Source organism: Erythranthe guttata, chromosome 7 (assembly GCF_056151865.1).
Source record: "Erythranthe guttata isolate IM_541 chromosome 7, IM_541, whole genome shotgun sequence".
NCBI classification, from domain to species: Eukaryota; Viridiplantae; Streptophyta; class Magnoliopsida; order Lamiales; family Phrymaceae; genus Erythranthe; species Erythranthe guttata.
In genome coordinates, this window is record NC_142539.1 from 10,823,850 (window position 1) to 10,840,655 (window position 16,806).

At 51.3% G+C, this 16,806-nt stretch overlaps 31 non-coding genes and 2 pseudogenes across 31 annotated transcripts; all 33 read left to right on the top strand.

Moving 5' to 3' along the window:
* Positions 1–12: 12 nt before the first annotated feature.
* Positions 13–131, top strand: LOC148769432 (5S ribosomal RNA). The gene has a single exon (XR_016032617.1). It is a non-coding gene; the product is annotated as a 5S ribosomal RNA (ribosomal RNA).
* A 393-nt stretch (positions 132–524) lies between these two features.
* Positions 525–643, top strand: LOC148769433 (5S ribosomal RNA). The gene has a single exon (XR_016032618.1). It is a non-coding gene; the product is annotated as a 5S ribosomal RNA (ribosomal RNA).
* A 396-nt stretch (positions 644–1,039) lies between these two features.
* On the top strand, positions 1,040–1,158 carry LOC148769434 (5S ribosomal RNA). The gene has a single exon (XR_016032565.1). It is a non-coding gene; the product is annotated as a 5S ribosomal RNA (ribosomal RNA).
* Positions 1,159–1,554: 396 nt separating this feature from the next.
* On the top strand, positions 1,555–1,673 carry LOC148769435 (5S ribosomal RNA). The gene has a single exon (XR_016032534.1). It is a non-coding gene; the product is annotated as a 5S ribosomal RNA (ribosomal RNA).
* A 400-nt stretch (positions 1,674–2,073) lies between these two features.
* Positions 2,074–2,192, top strand: LOC148769436 (5S ribosomal RNA). Its single transcript, XR_016032566.1, has one exon. It is a non-coding gene; the product is annotated as a 5S ribosomal RNA (ribosomal RNA).
* A 392-nt stretch (positions 2,193–2,584) lies between these two features.
* Positions 2,585–2,703, top strand: LOC148769437 (5S ribosomal RNA). The gene has a single exon (XR_016032619.1). It is a non-coding gene; the product is annotated as a 5S ribosomal RNA (ribosomal RNA).
* A 395-nt stretch (positions 2,704–3,098) lies between these two features.
* LOC148769438 (5S ribosomal RNA) lies at positions 3,099–3,217 on the top strand. Its single transcript, XR_016032620.1, has one exon. It is a non-coding gene; the product is annotated as a 5S ribosomal RNA (ribosomal RNA).
* A 393-nt stretch (positions 3,218–3,610) lies between these two features.
* LOC148769439 (5S ribosomal RNA) lies at positions 3,611–3,729 on the top strand. The gene has a single exon (XR_016032796.1). It is a non-coding gene; the product is annotated as a 5S ribosomal RNA (ribosomal RNA).
* A 393-nt stretch (positions 3,730–4,122) lies between these two features.
* LOC148769440 (5S ribosomal RNA) lies at positions 4,123–4,241 on the top strand. Its single transcript, XR_016032798.1, has one exon. It is a non-coding gene; the product is annotated as a 5S ribosomal RNA (ribosomal RNA).
* Positions 4,242–4,636: 395 nt separating this feature from the next.
* On the top strand, positions 4,637–4,755 carry LOC148769441 (5S ribosomal RNA). The gene has a single exon (XR_016032621.1). It is a non-coding gene; the product is annotated as a 5S ribosomal RNA (ribosomal RNA).
* Positions 4,756–5,148: 393 nt separating this feature from the next.
* LOC148769442 (5S ribosomal RNA) lies at positions 5,149–5,267 on the top strand. Its single transcript, XR_016032622.1, has one exon. It is a non-coding gene; the product is annotated as a 5S ribosomal RNA (ribosomal RNA).
* A 397-nt stretch (positions 5,268–5,664) lies between these two features.
* On the top strand, positions 5,665–5,783 carry LOC148769443 (5S ribosomal RNA). Its single transcript, XR_016032623.1, has one exon. It is a non-coding gene; the product is annotated as a 5S ribosomal RNA (ribosomal RNA).
* Positions 5,784–6,175: 392 nt separating this feature from the next.
* On the top strand, positions 6,176–6,294 carry LOC148769444 (5S ribosomal RNA). Its single transcript, XR_016032568.1, has one exon. It is a non-coding gene; the product is annotated as a 5S ribosomal RNA (ribosomal RNA).
* Positions 6,295–6,690: 396 nt separating this feature from the next.
* On the top strand, positions 6,691–6,809 carry LOC148769445 (5S ribosomal RNA). The gene has a single exon (XR_016032535.1). It is a non-coding gene; the product is annotated as a 5S ribosomal RNA (ribosomal RNA).
* Positions 6,810–7,206: 397 nt separating this feature from the next.
* LOC148769446 (5S ribosomal RNA) lies at positions 7,207–7,325 on the top strand. The gene has a single exon (XR_016032678.1). It is a non-coding gene; the product is annotated as a 5S ribosomal RNA (ribosomal RNA).
* A 391-nt stretch (positions 7,326–7,716) lies between these two features.
* LOC148769447 (5S ribosomal RNA) lies at positions 7,717–7,835 on the top strand. Its single transcript, XR_016032799.1, has one exon. It is a non-coding gene; the product is annotated as a 5S ribosomal RNA (ribosomal RNA).
* Positions 7,836–8,230: 395 nt separating this feature from the next.
* On the top strand, positions 8,231–8,349 carry LOC148769448 (5S ribosomal RNA). Its single transcript, XR_016032624.1, has one exon. It is a non-coding gene; the product is annotated as a 5S ribosomal RNA (ribosomal RNA).
* Positions 8,350–8,744: 395 nt separating this feature from the next.
* LOC148769449 (5S ribosomal RNA) lies at positions 8,745–8,867 on the top strand. Its single transcript, XR_016032809.1, has one exon. It is a non-coding gene; the product is annotated as a 5S ribosomal RNA (ribosomal RNA).
* Positions 8,868–9,260: 393 nt separating this feature from the next.
* On the top strand, positions 9,261–9,379 carry LOC148769450 (5S ribosomal RNA). Its single transcript, XR_016032647.1, has one exon. It is a non-coding gene; the product is annotated as a 5S ribosomal RNA (ribosomal RNA).
* Positions 9,380–9,752: 373 nt separating this feature from the next.
* LOC148769451 (5S ribosomal RNA) lies at positions 9,753–9,871 on the top strand. The gene has a single exon (XR_016032679.1). It is a non-coding gene; the product is annotated as a 5S ribosomal RNA (ribosomal RNA).
* Positions 9,872–10,263: 392 nt separating this feature from the next.
* Positions 10,264–10,382, top strand: LOC148769452 (5S ribosomal RNA). The gene has a single exon (XR_016032800.1). It is a non-coding gene; the product is annotated as a 5S ribosomal RNA (ribosomal RNA).
* A 395-nt stretch (positions 10,383–10,777) lies between these two features.
* Positions 10,778–10,896, top strand: LOC148769453 (5S ribosomal RNA). Its single transcript, XR_016032626.1, has one exon. It is a non-coding gene; the product is annotated as a 5S ribosomal RNA (ribosomal RNA).
* A 392-nt stretch (positions 10,897–11,288) lies between these two features.
* Positions 11,289–11,407, top strand: LOC148769454 (5S ribosomal RNA). Its single transcript, XR_016032627.1, has one exon. It is a non-coding gene; the product is annotated as a 5S ribosomal RNA (ribosomal RNA).
* A 396-nt stretch (positions 11,408–11,803) lies between these two features.
* LOC148769455 (5S ribosomal RNA) lies at positions 11,804–11,922 on the top strand. The gene has a single exon (XR_016032628.1). It is a non-coding gene; the product is annotated as a 5S ribosomal RNA (ribosomal RNA).
* A 394-nt stretch (positions 11,923–12,316) lies between these two features.
* LOC148769456 (5S ribosomal RNA) lies at positions 12,317–12,435 on the top strand. The gene has a single exon (XR_016032659.1). It is a non-coding gene; the product is annotated as a 5S ribosomal RNA (ribosomal RNA).
* Positions 12,436–12,830: 395 nt separating this feature from the next.
* On the top strand, positions 12,831–12,949 carry LOC148769457 (5S ribosomal RNA). Its single transcript, XR_016032536.1, has one exon. It is a non-coding gene; the product is annotated as a 5S ribosomal RNA (ribosomal RNA).
* Positions 12,950–13,345: 396 nt separating this feature from the next.
* LOC148769458 (5S ribosomal RNA) lies at positions 13,346–13,474 on the top strand (annotated as a pseudogene).
* Positions 13,475–13,863: 389 nt separating this feature from the next.
* Positions 13,864–13,982, top strand: LOC148769459 (5S ribosomal RNA). Its single transcript, XR_016032680.1, has one exon. It is a non-coding gene; the product is annotated as a 5S ribosomal RNA (ribosomal RNA).
* Positions 13,983–14,374: 392 nt separating this feature from the next.
* Positions 14,375–14,493, top strand: LOC148769460 (5S ribosomal RNA). The gene has a single exon (XR_016032801.1). It is a non-coding gene; the product is annotated as a 5S ribosomal RNA (ribosomal RNA).
* Positions 14,494–14,889: 396 nt separating this feature from the next.
* On the top strand, positions 14,890–15,008 carry LOC148769461 (5S ribosomal RNA). The gene has a single exon (XR_016032629.1). It is a non-coding gene; the product is annotated as a 5S ribosomal RNA (ribosomal RNA).
* Positions 15,009–15,400: 392 nt separating this feature from the next.
* Positions 15,401–15,519, top strand: LOC148769462 (5S ribosomal RNA). Its single transcript, XR_016032630.1, has one exon. It is a non-coding gene; the product is annotated as a 5S ribosomal RNA (ribosomal RNA).
* A 394-nt stretch (positions 15,520–15,913) lies between these two features.
* On the top strand, positions 15,914–16,032 carry LOC148769463 (5S ribosomal RNA). Its single transcript, XR_016032671.1, has one exon. It is a non-coding gene; the product is annotated as a 5S ribosomal RNA (ribosomal RNA).
* A 398-nt stretch (positions 16,033–16,430) lies between these two features.
* On the top strand, positions 16,431–16,557 carry LOC148769464 (5S ribosomal RNA; annotated as a pseudogene).
* Positions 16,558–16,806: the final 249 nt, after the last annotated feature.

Sequence of the window (16,806 nt, forward strand, 5' to 3'; positions counted from 1 at the left end):
GCATAGACTTACGGGTGCGATCATACCAGCACTAACGCACCGGATCCCATCAGAACTCCAAAGTTAAGCGTGCTTGGGCGAGAGTAGTACTAGGATGGGTGACCCCCTGGGAAGTCCTCGTGTTGCACCCCCTTCCATCTTTTTGTAGTTTATTTTCTCGTCTCACCTCCCGTTTTCTAGTAGCTTTTCGTTTTTTTTTTTTTTTTTTGACAGCGATGAGCATCTAATGCATACCTCAGCGCGAGCAATGTGGGGCCGGTCGGATCGATCGAACGAGCTGATTGCACCGATAAACGCGTCGATCGCGTCTAATAGTGGCGGAAGCTGGGCTAAACGACCTCTTTTCACTGCGAGCGCGGGGTCAATGGGGCTTCGCCTAATTGACACACCGACGGCGTCTGAAAGAGCTTCGCGTGCGTATGCAGATCGCCTCGTAACTCATCCCGAGTCAAAAGTTATCGACGCTTTAAGCCGCTGCGGCGCAAGTTTCTCAACATAAAACCGAATTGCGTGCATAGACTTACGGGTGCGATCATACCAGCACTAACGCACCGGATCCCATCAGAACTCCAAAGTTAAGCGTGCTTGGGCGAGAGTAGTACTAGGATGGGTGACCCCCTGGGAAGTCCTCGTGTTGCACCCCCTTCCATCTTTTTGTAGTTTATTTTCTCGTCTCACCTCCCGTTTTCTAGTAGCTTTTCGTTTTTTTTTTTTTTTTTTTTTGACAGCGATGAGCATCTAATGCATACCTCAGCGCGAGCAATGTGGGGCCGGTCGGATCGATCGAACGAGCTGATTGCACCGATAAACGCGTCGATCGCGTCTAATAGTGGCGGAAGCTGGGCTAAACGACCTCTTTTCACTGCGAGCGCGGGGTCAATGGGGCTTCGCAAAATTGACACGCCGACGGCGTCTGAAAGAGCTTCGCGTGCGTATGCATATCGCCTCGTAACTCATCCCGAGTCAAAAGTTATCGACGCTTTAAGCCGCTGCGGCGCAAGTTTCTCAACATAAAACCGAATTGCGTGCATAGACTTACGGGTGCGATCATACCAGCACTAATGCACCGGATCCCATCAGAACTCCAAAGTTAAGCGTGCTTGGGCGAGAGTAGTACTAGGATGGGTGACCCCCTGGGAAGTCCTCGTGTTGCACCCCCACCCCATCTTTTTGTAGTTTATTTTCTCGTCTCACCTCCCGTTTTCTAGTAGCTTTTCGTTTTTTTTTTTTTTTTTTTTGACAGCGATGAGCATCTAATGCATACCTCAGCGCGAGCAATGTGGGGCCGGTCGGATCGATCGAACGAGCTGATTGCACCGATAAACGCGTCGATCGCGTCTAATAGTGGCGGAAGCTGGGCTAAACGGCCTCTTTTCACTGCGAGCGCGGGGTCAATGGGGCTTCGCAAAATTGACACGCCGACGGCGTCTGAAAGAGCTTCGCGTGCGTATGCATATCGCCTCGTAACTCATCCCGAGTCAAAAGTTATCGACGCTTTAAGCCGCTGCGGCGCAAGGTTCTCAACATAAAACCGAATTGCGTGCATAGACTTACGGGTGCGATCATACCAGCACTAATGCACCGGATTCCATCAGAACTCCGAAGTTAAGCGTGCTTGGGCGAGAGTAGTACTAGGATGGGTGACCCCCTGGGAAGTCCTCGTGTTGCACCCCCACCCCACCTTTTTGTAGTTTATTTTCTCGTCTCACCTCCCGTTTTCTAGTAGCTTTTCGTTTCTTTTTTTTTTTTTTTTTTTTGACAGCGATGAGCATCTAATGCATACCTCAGCGCGAGCATTGTGGGGCCGGTCGGATCGATCGAACGAGTTGATTGCACCGATAAACGCGTCGATCGCGTCTAATAGTGGCGGAAGCTGGGCTAAACGGCCTCTTTTCACTGCGAGCGCGGGGTCAATGGGGCTTCGCCAAATTGACACTCCGACGGCGTCTGAAAGAGCTTCGCGTGCGTATGCAGATCGCCTCGTAACTCATCCCGAGTCAAAAGTTATCGACGCTTTAAGCCGCTGCGGCGCAAGTTTCTCAACATAAAACCGAATTGCGTGCATAGACTTACGGGTGCGATCATACCAGCACTAATGCACCGGATCCCATCAGAACTCCAAAGTTAAGCGTGCTTGGGCGAGAGTAGTACTAGGATGGGTGACCCCCTGGGAAGTCCTCGTGTTGCACCCCCTTCCATCTTTTTGTAGTTTATTTTCTCGTCTCACCTCCCGTTTTCTAGTAGCTTTTCGTTTTTTTTTTTTTTTTTGACAGCGATTTGCATCTAATGCATACCTCAGCGCGAGCATTGTGGGGCCGGTCGGATCGATCGAACGAGCTGATTGCACCGATAAACGCGTCGATCGCGTCTAATAGTGGCGGAAGCTGGGCTAAACGGCCTCTTTTCACTGCGAGCGCGGGGTCAATGGGGCTTCGCCTAATTGACACACCGACGGCGTCTGAAAGAGCTTCGCGTGCGTATGCAGATCGCCTCGTAACTCATCCCGAGTCAAAAGTTATCGACGCTTTAAGCCGCTGCGGCGCAAGTTTCTCAACATAAAACCGAATTGCGTGCATAGACTTACGGGTGCGATCATACCAGCACTAACGCACCGGATCCCATCAGAACTCCAAAGTTAAGCGTGCTTGGGCGAGAGTAGTACTAGGATGGGTGACCCCCTGGGAAGTCCTCGTGTTGCACCCCCTTCCATCTTTTTGTAGTTTATTTTCTCGTCTCACCTCCCGTTTTCTAGTAGCTTTTCGTTTCTTTTTTTTTTTTTTTTGACAGCGATGAGCATCTAATGCATACCTCAGCGCGAGCAATGTGGGGCCGGTCGGATCGATCGAACGAGCTGATTGCACCGATAAACGCGTCGATCGCGTCTAATAGTGGCGGAAGCTGGGCTAAACGGCCTCTTTTCACTGCGAGCGCGGGGTCAATGGGGCTTCGCCAAATTGACACACCGACGGCGTCTGAAAGAGCTTCGCGTGCGTATGCAGATCGCCTCGTAACTCATCCCGAGTCAAAAGTTATCGACGCTTTAAGCCGCTGCGGCGCAAGTTTCTCAACATAAAACCGAATTGCGTGCATAGACTTACGGGTGCGATCATACCAGCACTAACGCACCGGATCCCATCAGAACTCCAAAGTTAAGCGTGCTTGGGCGAGAGTAGTACTAGGATGGGTGACCCCCTGGGAAGTCCTCGTGTTGCACCCCCTTCCATCTTTTTGTAGTTTATTTTCTCGTCTCACCTCCCGTTTTCTAGTAGCTTTTCGTTTCTTTTTTTTTTTTTTGACAGCGATGAGCATCTAATGCATACCTCAGCGCGAGCAATGTGGGGCCGGTCGGATCGATCGAACGAGCTGATTGCACCGATAAACGCGTCGATCGCGTCTAATAGTGGCGGAAGCTGGGCTAAACGGCCTCTTTTCACTGCGAGCGCGGGGTCAATGGGGCTTCGCAAAATTGACACGCCGACGGCGTCTGAAAGAGCTTCGCGTGCGTATGCAGATCGCCTCGTAACTCATCCCGAGTCAAAAGTTATCGACGCTTTAAGCCGCTGCGGCGCAAGTTTCTCAACATAAAACCGAATTGCGTGCATAGACTTACGGGTGCGATCATACCAGCACTAACGCACCGGATCCCATCATAACTCCAAAGTTAAGCGTGCTTGGGCGAGAGTAGTACTAGGATGGGTCACCCCCTGGGAAGTCCTCGTGTTGCACCCCCTTCCATCTTTTTGTAGTTTATTTTCTCGTCTCACCTCCCGTTTTCTAGTAGCTTTTCGTTTTTTTTTTTTTTTTTTGACAGCGATGAGCATCTAATGCATACCTCAGCGCGAGCAATGTGGGGCCGGTCGGATCGATCGAACGAGCTGATTGCACCGATAAACGCGTCGATCGCGTCTAATAGTGGCGGAAGCTGGGCTAAACGACCTCTTTTCACTGCGAGCGCGGGGTCAATGGGGCTTCGCAAAATTGACACGCCGACGGCGTCTGAAAGAGCTTCGCGTGCGTATGCAGATCGCCTCGTAACTCATCCCGAGTCAAAAGTTATCGACGCTTTAAGCCGCTGCGGCGCAAGTTTCTCAACATAAAACCGAATTGCGTGCATAGACTTACGGGTGCGATCATACCAGCACTAACGCACCGGATCCCATCATAACTCCAAAGTTAAGCGTGCTTGGGCGAGAGTAGTACTAGGATGGGTCACCCCCTGGGAAGTCCTCGTGTTGCACCCCCTTCCATCTTTTTGTAGTTTATTTTCTCGTCTCACCTCCCGTTTTCTAGTAGCTTTTCGTTTCTTTTTTTTTTTTTTTTGACAGCGATGAGCATCTAATGCATACCTCAGCGCGAGCAATGTGGGGCCGGTCGGATCGATCGAACGAGCTGATTGCACCGATAAACGCGTCGATCGCGTCTAATAGTGGCGGAAGCTGGGCTAAACGACCTCTTTTCACTGCGAGCGCGGGGTCAATGGGGCTTCGCAAAATTGACACGCCGACGGCGTCTGAAAGAGCTTCGCGTGCGTATGCAGATCGCCTCGTAACTCATCCCGAGTCAAAAGTTATCGACGCTTTAAGCCGCTGCGGCGCAAGTTTCTCAACATAAAACCGAATTGCGTGCATAGACTTACGGGTGCGATCATACCAGCACTAACGCACCGGATCCCATCAGAACTCCAAAGTTAAGCGTGCTTGGGCGAGAGTAGTACTAGGATGGGTGACCCCCTGGGAAGTCCTCGTGTTGCACCCCCTTCCATCTTTTTGTAGTTTATTTTCTCGTCTCACCTCCCGTTTTCTAGTAGCTTTTCGTTTCTTTTTTTTTTTTTTGACAGCGATGAGCATCTAATGCATACCTCAGCGCGAGCAATGTGGGGCCGGTCGGATCGATCGAACGAGCTGATTGCACCGATAAACGCGTCGATCGCGTCTAATAGTGGCGGAAGCTGGGCTAAACGACCTCTTTTCACTGCGAGCGCGGGGTCAATGGGGCTTCGCCTAATTGACACACCGACGGCGTCTGAAAGAGCTTCGCGTGCGTATGCAGATCGCCTCGTAACTCATCCCGAGTCAAAAGTTATCGACGCTTTAAGCCGCTGCGGCGCAAGTTTCTCAACATAAAACCGAATTGCGTGCATAGACTTACGGGTGCGATCATACCAGCACTAACGCACCGGATCCCATCAGAACTCCAAAGTTAAGCGTGCTTGGGCGAGAGTAGTACTAGGATGGGTGACCCCCTGGGAAGTCCTCGTGTTGCACCCCCTTCCATCTTTTTGTAGTTTATTTTCTCGTCTCACCTCCCGTTTTCTAGTAGCTTTTCGTTTCTTTTTTTTTTTTTTTTTTGACAGCGATGAGCATCTAATGCATACCTCAGCGCGAGCAATGTGGGGCCGGTCGGATCGATCGAACGAGCTGATTGCACCGATAAACGCGTCGATCGCGTCTAATAGTGGCGGAAGCTGGGCTAAACGGCCTCTTTTCACTGCGAGCGCGGGGTCAATGGGGCTTCGCAAAATTGACACGCCGACGGCGTCTGAAAGAGCTTCGCGTGCGTATGCATATCGCCTCGTAACTCATCCCGAGTCAAAAGTTATCGACGCTTTAAGCCGCTGCGGCGCAAGTTTCTCAACATAAAACCGAATTGCGTGCATAGACTTACGGGTGCGATCATACCAGCACTAACGCACCGGATCCCATCAGAACTCCAAAGTTAAGCGTGCTTGGGCGAGAGTAGTACTAGGATGGGTGACCCCCTGGGAAGTCCTCGTGTTGCACCCCCTTCCATCTTTTTGTAGTTTATTTTCTCGTCTCACCTCCCGTTTTCTAGTAGCTTTTCGTTTCTTTTTTTTTTTTTGACAGCGATGAGCATCTAATGCATACCTCAGCGCGAGCAATGTGGGGCCGGTCGGATCGATCGAACGAGCTGATTGCACCGATAAACGCGTCGATCGCGTCTAATAGTGGCGGAAGCTGGGCTAAACGACCTCTTTTCACTGCGAGCGCGGGGTCAATGGGGCTTCGCAAAATTGACACGCCGACGGCGTCTGAAAGAGCTTCGCGTGCGTATGCAGATCGCCTCGTAACTCATCCCGAGTCAAAAGTTATCGACGCTTTAAGCCGCTGCGGCGCAAGTTTCTCAACATAAAACCGAATTGCGTGCATAGACTTACGGGTGCGATCATACCAGCACTAATGCACCGGATCCCATCAGAACTCCAAAGTTAAGCGTGCTTGGGCGAGAGTAGTACTAGGATGGGTGACCCCCTGGGAAGTCCTCGTGTTGCACCCCCACCCCATCTTTTTGTAGTTTATTTTCTCGTCTCACCTCCCGTTTTCTAGTAGCTTTTCGTTTTTTTTTTTTTTTTTTTTGACAGCGATGAGCATCTAATGCATACCTCAGCGCGAGCAATGTGGGGCCGGTCGGATCGATCGAACGAGCTGATTGCACCGATAAACGCGTCGATCGCGTCTAATAGTGGCGGAAGCTGGGCTAAACGGCCTCTTTTCACTGCGAGCGCGGGGTCAATGGGGCTTCGCAAAATTGACACGCCGACGGCGTCTGAAAGAGCTTCGCGTGCGTATGCATATCGCCTCGTAACTCATCCCGAGTCAAAAGTTATCGACGCTTTAAGCCGCTGCGGCGCAAGGTTCTCAACATAAAACCGAATTGCGTGCATAGACTTACGGGTGCGATCATACCAGCACTAATGCACCGGATTCCATCAGAACTCCGAAGTTAAGCGTGCTTGGGCGAGAGTAGTACTAGGATGGGTGACCCCCTGGGAAGTCCTCGTGTTGCACCCCCACCCCACCTTTTTGTAGTTTATTTTCTCGTCTCACCTCCCGTTTTCTAGTAGCTTTTCGTTTTTTTTTTTTTTTTTTTTTGACAGCGATGAGCATCTAATGCATACCTCAGCGCGAGCATTGTGGGGCCGGTCGGATCGATCGAACGAGCTGATTGCACCGATAAACGCGTCGATCGCGTCTAATAGTGGCGGAAGCTGGGCTAAACGGCCTCTTTTCACTGCGAGCGCGGGGTCAATGGGGATTCGCCAAATTGACACTCCGACGGCGTCTGAAAGAGCTTCGCGTGCGTATGCAGATCGCCTCGTAACTCATCCCGAGTCAAAAGTTATCGACGCTTTAAGCCGCTGCGGCGCAAGTTTCTCAACATAAAACCGAATTGCGTGCATAGACTTACGGGTGCGATCATACCAGCACTAATGCACCGGATCCCATCAGAACTCCAAAGTTAAGCGTGCTTGGGCGAGAGTAGTACTAGGATGGGTGACCCCCTGGGAAGTCCTCGTGTTGCAACCCCTTCCATCTTTTTGTAGTTTATTTTCTCGTCTCACCTCCCGTTTTCTAGTAGCTTTTCGTTTTTTTTTTTTTTTTGACAGCGATTTGCATCTAATGCATACCTCAGCGCGAGCATTGTGGGGCCGGTCGGATCGATCGAACGAGCTGATTGCACCGATAAACGCGTCGATCGCGTCTAATAGTGGCGGAAGCTGGGCTAAACGGCCTCTTTTCACTGCGAGCGCGGGGTCAATGGGGCTTCGCCTAATTGACACACCGACGGCGTCTGAAAGAGCTTCGCGTGCGTATGCAGATCGCCTCGTAACTCATCCCGAGTCAAAAGTTATCGACGCTTTAAGCCGCTGCGGCGCAAGTTTCTCAACATAAAACCGAATTGCGTGCATAGACTTACGGGTGCGATCATACCAGCACTAACGCACCGGATCCCATCATAACTCCAAAGTTAAGCGTGCTTGGGCGAGAGTAGTACTAGGATGGGTCACCCCCTGGGAAGTCCTCGTGTTGCACCCCCTTCCATCTTTTTGTAGTTTATTTTCTCGTCTCACCTCCCGTTTTCTAGTAGCTTTTCGTTTCTTTTTTTTTTTTTTTTGACAGCGATGAGCATCTAATGCATACCTCAGCGCGAGCAATGTGGGGCCGGTCGGATCGATCGAACGAGCTGATTGCACCGATAAACGCGTCGATCGCGTCTAATAGTGGCGGAAGCTGGGCTAAACGACCTCTTTTCACTGCGAGCGCGGGGTCAATGGGGCTTCGCCTAATTGACACGCCGACGGCGTCTGAAAGAGCTTCGCGTGCGTATGCAGATCGCCTCGTAACTCATCCCGAGTCAAAAGTTATCGACGCTTTAAGCCGCTGCGGCGCAAGTTTCTCAACATAAAACCGAATTGCGTGCATAGACTTACGGGTGCGATCATACCAGCACTAACGCACCGGATCCCATCAGAACTCCAAAGTTAAGCGTGCTTGGGCGAGAGTAGTACTAGGATGGGTGACCCCCTGGGAAGTCCTCGTGTTGCACCCCCTTCCATCTTTTTGTAGTTTATTTTCTCGTCTCACCTCCCGTTTTCTAGTAGCTTTTCGTTTCTTTTTTTTTTTTTTTTGACAGCGATGAGCATCTAATGCATACCTCAGCGCGAGCAATGTGGGGCCGGTCGGATCGATCGAACGAGCTGATTGCACCGATAAACGCGTCGATCGCGTCTAATAGTGGCGGAAGCTGGGCTAAACGGCCTCTTTTCACTGCGAGCGCGGGGTCAATGGGGCTTCGCCTAATTGACACACCGACGGCGTCTGAAAGAGCTTCGCGTGCGTATGCAGATCGCCTCGTAACTCATCCCGAGTCAAAAGTTATCGACGCTTTAAGCCGCTGCGGCGCAAGTTTCTCAACATAAAACCGAATTGCGTGCATAGACTTACGGGTGCGATCATACCAGCACTAACGCACCGGATCCCATCAGAACTCCAAAGTTAAGCGTGCTTGGGCGAGAGTAGTACTAGGATGGGTGACCGACCCCCTGGGAAGTCCTCGTGTTGCACCCCCTTCCATCTTTTTGTAGTTTATTTTCTCGTCTCACCTCCCGTTTTCTAGTAGCTTTTCGTTTCTTTTTTTTTTTTTTGACAGCGATGAGCATCTAATGCATACCTCAGCGCGAGCAATGTGGGGCCGGTCGGATCGATCGAACGAGCTGATTGCACCGATAAACGCGTCGATCGCGTCTAATAGTGGCGGAAGCTGGGCTAAACGGCCTCTTTTCACTGCGAGCGCGGGGTCAATGGGGCTTCGCAAAATTGACACGCCGACGGCGTCTGAAAGAGCTTCGCGTGCGTATGCATATCGCCTCGTAACTCATCCCGAGTCAAAAGTTATCGACGCTTTAAGCCGCTGCGGCGCAAGGTTCTCAACATAAAACCGAATTGCGTGCATAGACTTACGGGTGCGATCATACCAGCACTAATGCACCGGATCCCATCAGAACTCCGAAGTTAAGCGTGCTTGGGCGAGAGTAGTACTAGGATGGGTGACCCCCTGGGAAGTCCTCGTGTTGCACCCCCACCCACCTTTTTGTAGTTTATTTTCTCGTCTCACCTCCCGTTTTCTAGTAGCTTTTCGTTTCTTTTTTTTTTTTTTTTTTTTGACAGCGATGAGCATCTAATGCATACCTCAGCGCGAGCATTGTGGGGCCGGTCGGATCGATCGAACGAGTTGATTGCACCGTGGCGGAAGCTGGGCTAAACGGCCTCTTTTCACTGCGAGCGCGGGGTTAATGGGGATTCGCCAAATTGACACTCCGACGGCGTCTGAAAGAGCTTCGCGTGCGTATGCAGATCGCCTCGTAACTCATCCCGAGTCAAAAGTTATCGACGCTTTAAGCCGCTGCGGCGCAAGTTTCTCAACATAAAACCGAATTGCGTGCATAGACTTACGGGTGCGATCATACCAGCACTAATGCACCGGATCCCATCAGAACTCCAAAGTTAAGCGTGCTTGGGCGAGAGTAGTACTAGGATGGGTGACCCCCTGGGAAGTCCTCGTGTTGCAACCCCTTCCATCTTTTTGTAGTTTATTTTCTCGTCTCACCTCCCGTTTTCTAGTAGCTTTTCGTTTCTTTTTTTTTTTTTGACAGCGATGAGCATCTAATGCATACCTCAGCGCGAGCATTGTGGGGCCGGTCGGATCGATCGAACGAGCTGATTGCACCGATAAACGCGTCGATCGCGTCTAATAGTGGCGGAAGCTGGGCTAAACGGCCTCTTTTCACTGCGAGCGCGGGGTCAATGGGGCTTCGCCTAATTGACACACCGACGGCGTCTGAAAGAGCTTCGCGTGCGTATGCAGATCGCCTCGTAACTCATCCCGAGTCAAAAGTTATCGACGCTTTAAGCCGCTGCGGCGCAAGTTTCTCAACATAAAACCGAATTGCGTGCATAGACTTACGGGTGCGATCATACCAGCACTAACGCACCGGATCCCATCATAACTCCAAAGTTAAGCGTGCTTGGGCGAGAGTAGTACTAGGATGGGTCACCCCCTGGGAAGTCCTCGTGTTGCACCCCCTTCCATCTTTTTGTAGTTTATTTTCTCGTCTCACCTCCCGTTTTCTAGTAGCTTTTCGTTTTTTTTTTTTTTTTTTTTGACAGCGATGAGCATCTAATGCATACCTCAGCGCGAGCAATGTGGGGCCGGTCGGATCGATCGAACGAGCTGATTGCACCGATAAACGCGTCGATCGCGTCTAATAGTGGCGGAAGCTGGGCTAAACGACCTCTTTTCACTGCGAGCGCGGGGTCAATGGGGCTTCGCAAAATTGACACGCCGACGGCGTCTGAAAGAGCTTCGCGTGCGTATGCATATCGCCTCGTAACTCATCCCGAGTCAAAAGTTATCGACGCTTTAAGCCGCTGCGGCGCAAGTTTCTCAACATAAAACCGAATTGCGTGCATAGACTTACGGGTGCGATCATACCAGCACTAACGCACCGGATCCCATCAGAACTCCAAAGTTAAGCGTGCTTGGGCGAGAGTAGTACTAGGATGGGTGACCCCCTGGGAAGTCCTCGTGTTGCACCCCCTTCCATCTTTTTGTAGTTTATTTTCTCGTCTCACCTCCCGTTTTCTAGTAGCTTTTCGTTTCTTTTTTTTTTTTTGACAGCGATGAGCATCTAATGCATACCTCAGCGCGAGCAATGTGGGGCCGGTCGGATCGATCGAACGAGCTGATTGCACCGATAAACGCGTCGATCGCGTCTAATAGTGGCGGAAGCTGGGCTAAACGACCTCTTTTCACTGCGAGCGCGGGGTCAATGGGGCTTCGCCTAATTGACACACCGACGGCGTCTGAAAGAGCTTCGCGTGCGTATGCAGATCGCCTCGTAACTCATCCCGAGTCAAAAGTTATCGACGCTTTAAGCCGCTGCGGCGCAAGTTTCTCAACATAAAACCGAATTGCGTGCATAGACTTACGGGTGCGATCATACCAGCACTAACGCACCGGATCCCATCAGAACTCCAAAGTTAAGCGTGCTTGGGCGAGAGTAGTACTAGGATGGGTGACCCCCTGGGAAGTCCTCGTGTTGCACCCCCTTCCATCTTTTTGTAGTTTATTTTCTCGTCTCACCTCCCGTTTTCTAGTAGCTTTTCGTTTTTTTTTTTTTTTTTTTTTGACAGCGATGAGCATCTAATGCATACCTCAGCGCGAGCAATGTGGGGCCGGTCGGATCGATCGAACGAGCTGATTGCACCGATAAACGCGTCGATCGCGTCTAATAGTGGCGGAAGCTGGGCTAAACGGCCTCTTTTCACTGCGAGCGCGGGGTCAATGGGGCTTCGCCTAATTGACACACCGACGGCGTCTGAAAGAGCTTCGCGTGCGTATGCAGATCGCCTCGTAACTCATCCCGAGTCAAAAGTTATCGACGCTTTAAGCCGCTGCGGCGCAAGTTTCTCAACATAAAACCGAATTGCGTGCATAGACTTACGGGTGCGATCATACCAGCACTAACGCACCGGATCCCATCAGAACTCCAAAGTTAAGCGTGCTTGGGCGAGAGTAGTACTAGGATGGGTGACCCCCTGGGAAGTCCTCGTGTTGCACCCCCTTCCATCTTTTTGTAGTTTATTTTCTCGTCTCACCTCCCGTTTTCTAGTAGCTTTTCGTTTTTTTTTTTTTTTTTTTGACAGCGATGAGCATCTAATGCATACCTCAGCGCGAGCAATGTGGGGCCGGTCGGATCGATCGAACGAGCTGATTGCACCGATAAACGCGTCGATCGCGTCTAATAGTGGCGGAAGCTGGGCTAAACGGCCTCTTTTCACTGCGAGCGCGGGGTCAATGGGGCTTCGCCTAATTGACACGCCGACGGCGTCTGAAAGAGCTTCGCGTGCGTATGCAGATCGCCTCGTAACTCATCCCGAGTCAAAAGTTATCGACGCTTTAAGCCGCTGCGGCGCAAGTTTCTCAACATAAAACCGAATTGCGTGCATAGACTTACGGGTGCGATCATACCAGCACTAATGCACCGGATCCCATCAGAACTCCGAAGTTAAGCGTGCTTGGGCGAGAGTAGTACTAGGATGGGTGACCCCCTGGGAAGTCCTCGTGTTGCACCCCCACCCCACCTTTTTGTAGTTTATTTTCTCGTCTCACCTCCCGTTTTCTAGTAGCTTTTCGTTTTTTTTTTTTTTTTTTTGACAGCGATGAGCATCTAATGCATACCTCAGCGCGAGCAATGTGGGGCCGGTCGGATCGATCGAACGAGCTGATTGCACCGATAAACGCGTCGATCGCGTCTAATAGTGGCGGAAGCTGGGCTAAACGGCCTCTTTTCACTGCGAGCGCGGGGTCAATGGGGCTTCGCCAAATTGACACGCCGACGGCGTCTGAAAGAGCTTCGCGTGCGTATGCATATCGCCTCGTAACTCATCCCGAGTCAAAAGTTATCGACGCTTTAAGCCGCTGCGGCGCAAGTTTCTCAACATAAAACCGAATTGCGTGCATAGACTTACGGGTGCGATCATACCAGCACTAATGCACCGGATTCCATCAGAACTCCGAAGTTAAGCGTGCTTGGGCGAGAGTAGTACTAGGATGGGTGACCCCCTGGGAAGTCCTCGTGTTGCACCCCCACCCCACCTTTTTGTAGTTTATTTTCTCGTCTCACCTCCCGTTTTCTAGTAGCTTTTCGTTTTTTTTTTTTTTTTTTTTGACAGCGATGAGCATCTAATGCATACCTCAGCGCGAGCAATGTGGGGCCGGTCGGATCGATCGAACGAGCTGATTGCACCGATAAACGCGTCGATCGCGTCTAATAGTGGCGGAAGCTGGGCTAAACGGCCTCTTTTCACTGCGAGCGCGGGGTCAATGGGGCTTCGCAAAATTGACACGCCGACGGCGTCTGAAAGAGCTTCGCGTGCGTATGCAGATCGCCTCGTAACTCATCCCGAGTCAAAAGTTATCGACGCTTTAAGCCGCTGCGGCGCAAGTTTCTCAACATAAAACCGAATTGCGTGCATAGACTTACGGGTGCGATCATACCAGCACTAATGCACCGGATCCCATCAGAACTCCGAAGTTAAGCGTGCTTGCGCGTGCTTGGGCGAGAGTAGTACTAGGATGGGTGACCCCCTGGGAAGTCCTCGTGTTGCACCCCCACCCCACCTTTTTGTAGTTTATTTTCTCGTCTCACCTCCCGTTTTCTAGTAGCTTTTCGTTTTTTTTTTTTTGACAGCGATGAGCATCTAATGCATACCTCAGCGCGAGCATTGTGGGGCCGGTCGGATCGATCGAACGAGCTGATTGCACCGATAAACGCGTCGATCGCGTCTAATAGTGGCGGAAGCTGGGCTAAACGGCCTCTTTTCACTGCGAGCGCGGGGTCAATGGGGATTCGCCAAATTGACACTCCGACGGCGTCTGAAAGAGCTTCGCGTGCGTATGCAGATCGCCTCGTAACTCATCCCGAGTCAAAAGTTATCGACGCTTTAAGCCGCTGCGGCGCAAGTTTCTCAACATAAAACCGAATTGCGTGCATAGACTTACGGGTGCGATCATACCAGCACTAATGCACCGGATCCCATCAGAACTCCAAAGTTAAGCGTGCTTGGGCGAGAGTAGTACTAGGATGGGTGACCCCCTGGGAAGTCCTCGTGTTGCAACCCCTTCCATCTTTTTGTAGTTTATTTTCTCGTCTCACCTCCCGTTTTCTAGTAGCTTTTCGTTTTTTTTTTTTTTTTTGACAGCGATTTGCATCTAATGCATACCTCAGCGCGAGCATTGTGGGGCCGGTCGGATCGATCGAACGAGCTGATTGCACCGATAAACGCGTCGATCGCGTCTAATAGTGGCGGAAGCTGGGCTAAACGGCCTCTTTTCACTGCGAGCGCGGGGTCAATGGGGCTTCGCCTAATTGACACACCGACGGCGTCTGAAAGAGCTTCGCGTGCGTATGCAGATCGCCTCGTAACTCATCCCGAGTCAAAAGTTATCGACGCTTTAAGCCGCTGCGGCGCAAGTTTCTCAACATAAAACCGAATTGCGTGCATAGACTTACGGGTGCGATCATACCAGCACTAACGCACCGGATCCCATCATAACTCCAAAGTTAAGCGTGCTTGGGCGAGAGTAGTACTAGGATGGGTCACCCCCTGGGAAGTCCTCGTGTTGCACCCCCTTCCATCTTTTTGTAGTTTATTTTCTCGTCTCACCTCCCGTTTTCTAGTAGCTTTTCGTTTTTTTTTTTTTTTTTTTTTGACAGCGATGAGCATCTAATGCATACCTCAGCGCGAGCAATGTGGGGCCGGTCGGATCGATCGAACGAGCTGATTGCACCGATAAACGCGTCGATCGCGTCTAATAGTGGCGGAAGCTGGGCTAAACGACCTCTTTTCACTGCGAGCGCGGGGTCAATGGGGCTTCGCAAAATTGACACGCCGACGGCGTCTGAAAGAGCTTCGCGTGCGTATGCAGATCGCCTCGTAACTCATCCCGAGTCAAAAGTTATCGACGCTTTAAGCCGCTGCGGCGCAAGTTTCTCAACATAAAACCGAATTGCGTGCATAGACTTACGGGTGCGATCATACCAGCACTAACGCACCGGATCCCATCAGAACTCCAAAGTTAAGCGTGCTTGGGCGAGAGTAGTACTAGGATGGGTGACCCCCTGGGAAGTCCTCGTGTTGCACCCCCTTCCATCTTTTTGTAGTTTATTTTCTCGTCTCACCTCCCGTTTTCTAGTAGCTTTTCGTTTTTTTTTTTTTTTTTGACAGCGATGAGCATCTAATGCATACCTCAGCGCGAGCAATGTGGGGCCGGTCGGATCGATCGAACGAGCTGATTGCACCGATAAACGCGTCGATCGCGTCTAATAGTGGCGGAAGCTGGGCTAAACGACCTCTTTTCACTGCGAGCGCGGGGTCAATGGGGCTTCGCAAAATTGACACGCCGACGGCGTCTGAAAGAGCTTCGCGTGCGTATGCAGATCGCCTCGTAACTCATCCCGAGTCAAAAGTTATCGACGCTTTAAGCCGCTGCGGCGCAAGTTTCTCAACATAAAACCGAATTGCGTGCATAGACTTACGGGTGCGATCATACCAGCACTAACGCACCGGATCCCATCAGAACTCCAAAGTTAAGCGTGCTTGGGCGAGAGTAGTACTAGGATGGGTGACCCCCTGGGAAGTCCTCGTGTTGCACCCCCTTCCATCTTTTTGTAGTTTATTTTCTCGTCTCACCTCCCGTTTTCTAGTAGCTTTTCGTTTCTTTTTTTTTTTTTTTGACAGCGATGAGCATCTAATGCATACCTCAGCGCGAGCAATGTGGGGCCGGTCGGATCGATCGAACGAGCTGATTGCACCGATAAACGCGTCGATCGCGTCTAATAGTGGCGGAAGCTGGGCTAAACGACCTCTTTTCACTGCGAGCGCGGGGTCAATGGGGCTTCGCAAAATTGACACGCCGACGGCGTCTGAAAGAGCTTCGCGTGCGTATGCATATCGCCTCGTAACTCATCCCGAGTCAAAAGTTATCGACGCTTTAAGCCGCTGCGGCGCAAGGTTCTCAACATAAAACCGAATTGCGTGCATAGACTTACGGGTGCGATCATACCAGCACTAATGCACCGGATCCCATCAGAACTCCGAAGTTAAGCGTGCTTGGGCGAGAGTAGTACTAGGATGGGTGACCCCCTGGGAAGTCCTCGTGTTGCACCCCCACCCCACCTTTTTGTAGTTTATTTTCTCGTCTCACCTCCCGTTTTCTAGTAGCTTTTCGTTTTTTTTTTTTTTTTTTTTTTGACAGCGATGAGCATCTAATGCATACCTCAGCGCGAGCAATGTGGGGCCGGTCGGATCGATCGAACGAGCTGATTGCACCGATAAACGCGTCGATCGCGTCTAATAGTGGCGGAAGCTGGGCTAAACGGCCTCTTTTCACTGCGAGCGCGGGGTCAATGGGGCTTCGCAAAATTGACACGCCGACGGCGTCTGAAAGAGCTTCGCGTGCGTATGCATATCGCCTCGTAACTCATCCCGAGTCAAAAGTTATCGACGCTTTAAGCCGCTGCGGCGCAAGTTTCTCAACATAAAACCGAATTGCGTGCATAGACTTACGGGTGCGATCATACCAGCACTAATGCACCGGATCCCATCAGAACTCCGAAGTTAAGCGTGCTTGCGTGCTTGGGCGAGAGTAGTACTAGGATGGGTGACCCCCTGGGAAGTCCTCGTGTTGCACCCCCACCCCACCTTTTTGTAGTTTATTTTCTCGTCTCACCTCCCGTTTTCTAGTAGCTTTTTTTTTTTTTTTTTTGACAGCGATGAGCATCTAATGCATACCTCAGCGCGAGCATTGTGGGGCCGGTCGGATCGATCGAACGAGCTGATTGCACCGATAAACGCGTCGATCGCGTCTAATAGTGGCGGAAGCTGGGCTAAACGGCCTCTTTTCACTGCGAGCGCGGGGTCAATGGGGCTTCGCCAAATTGAC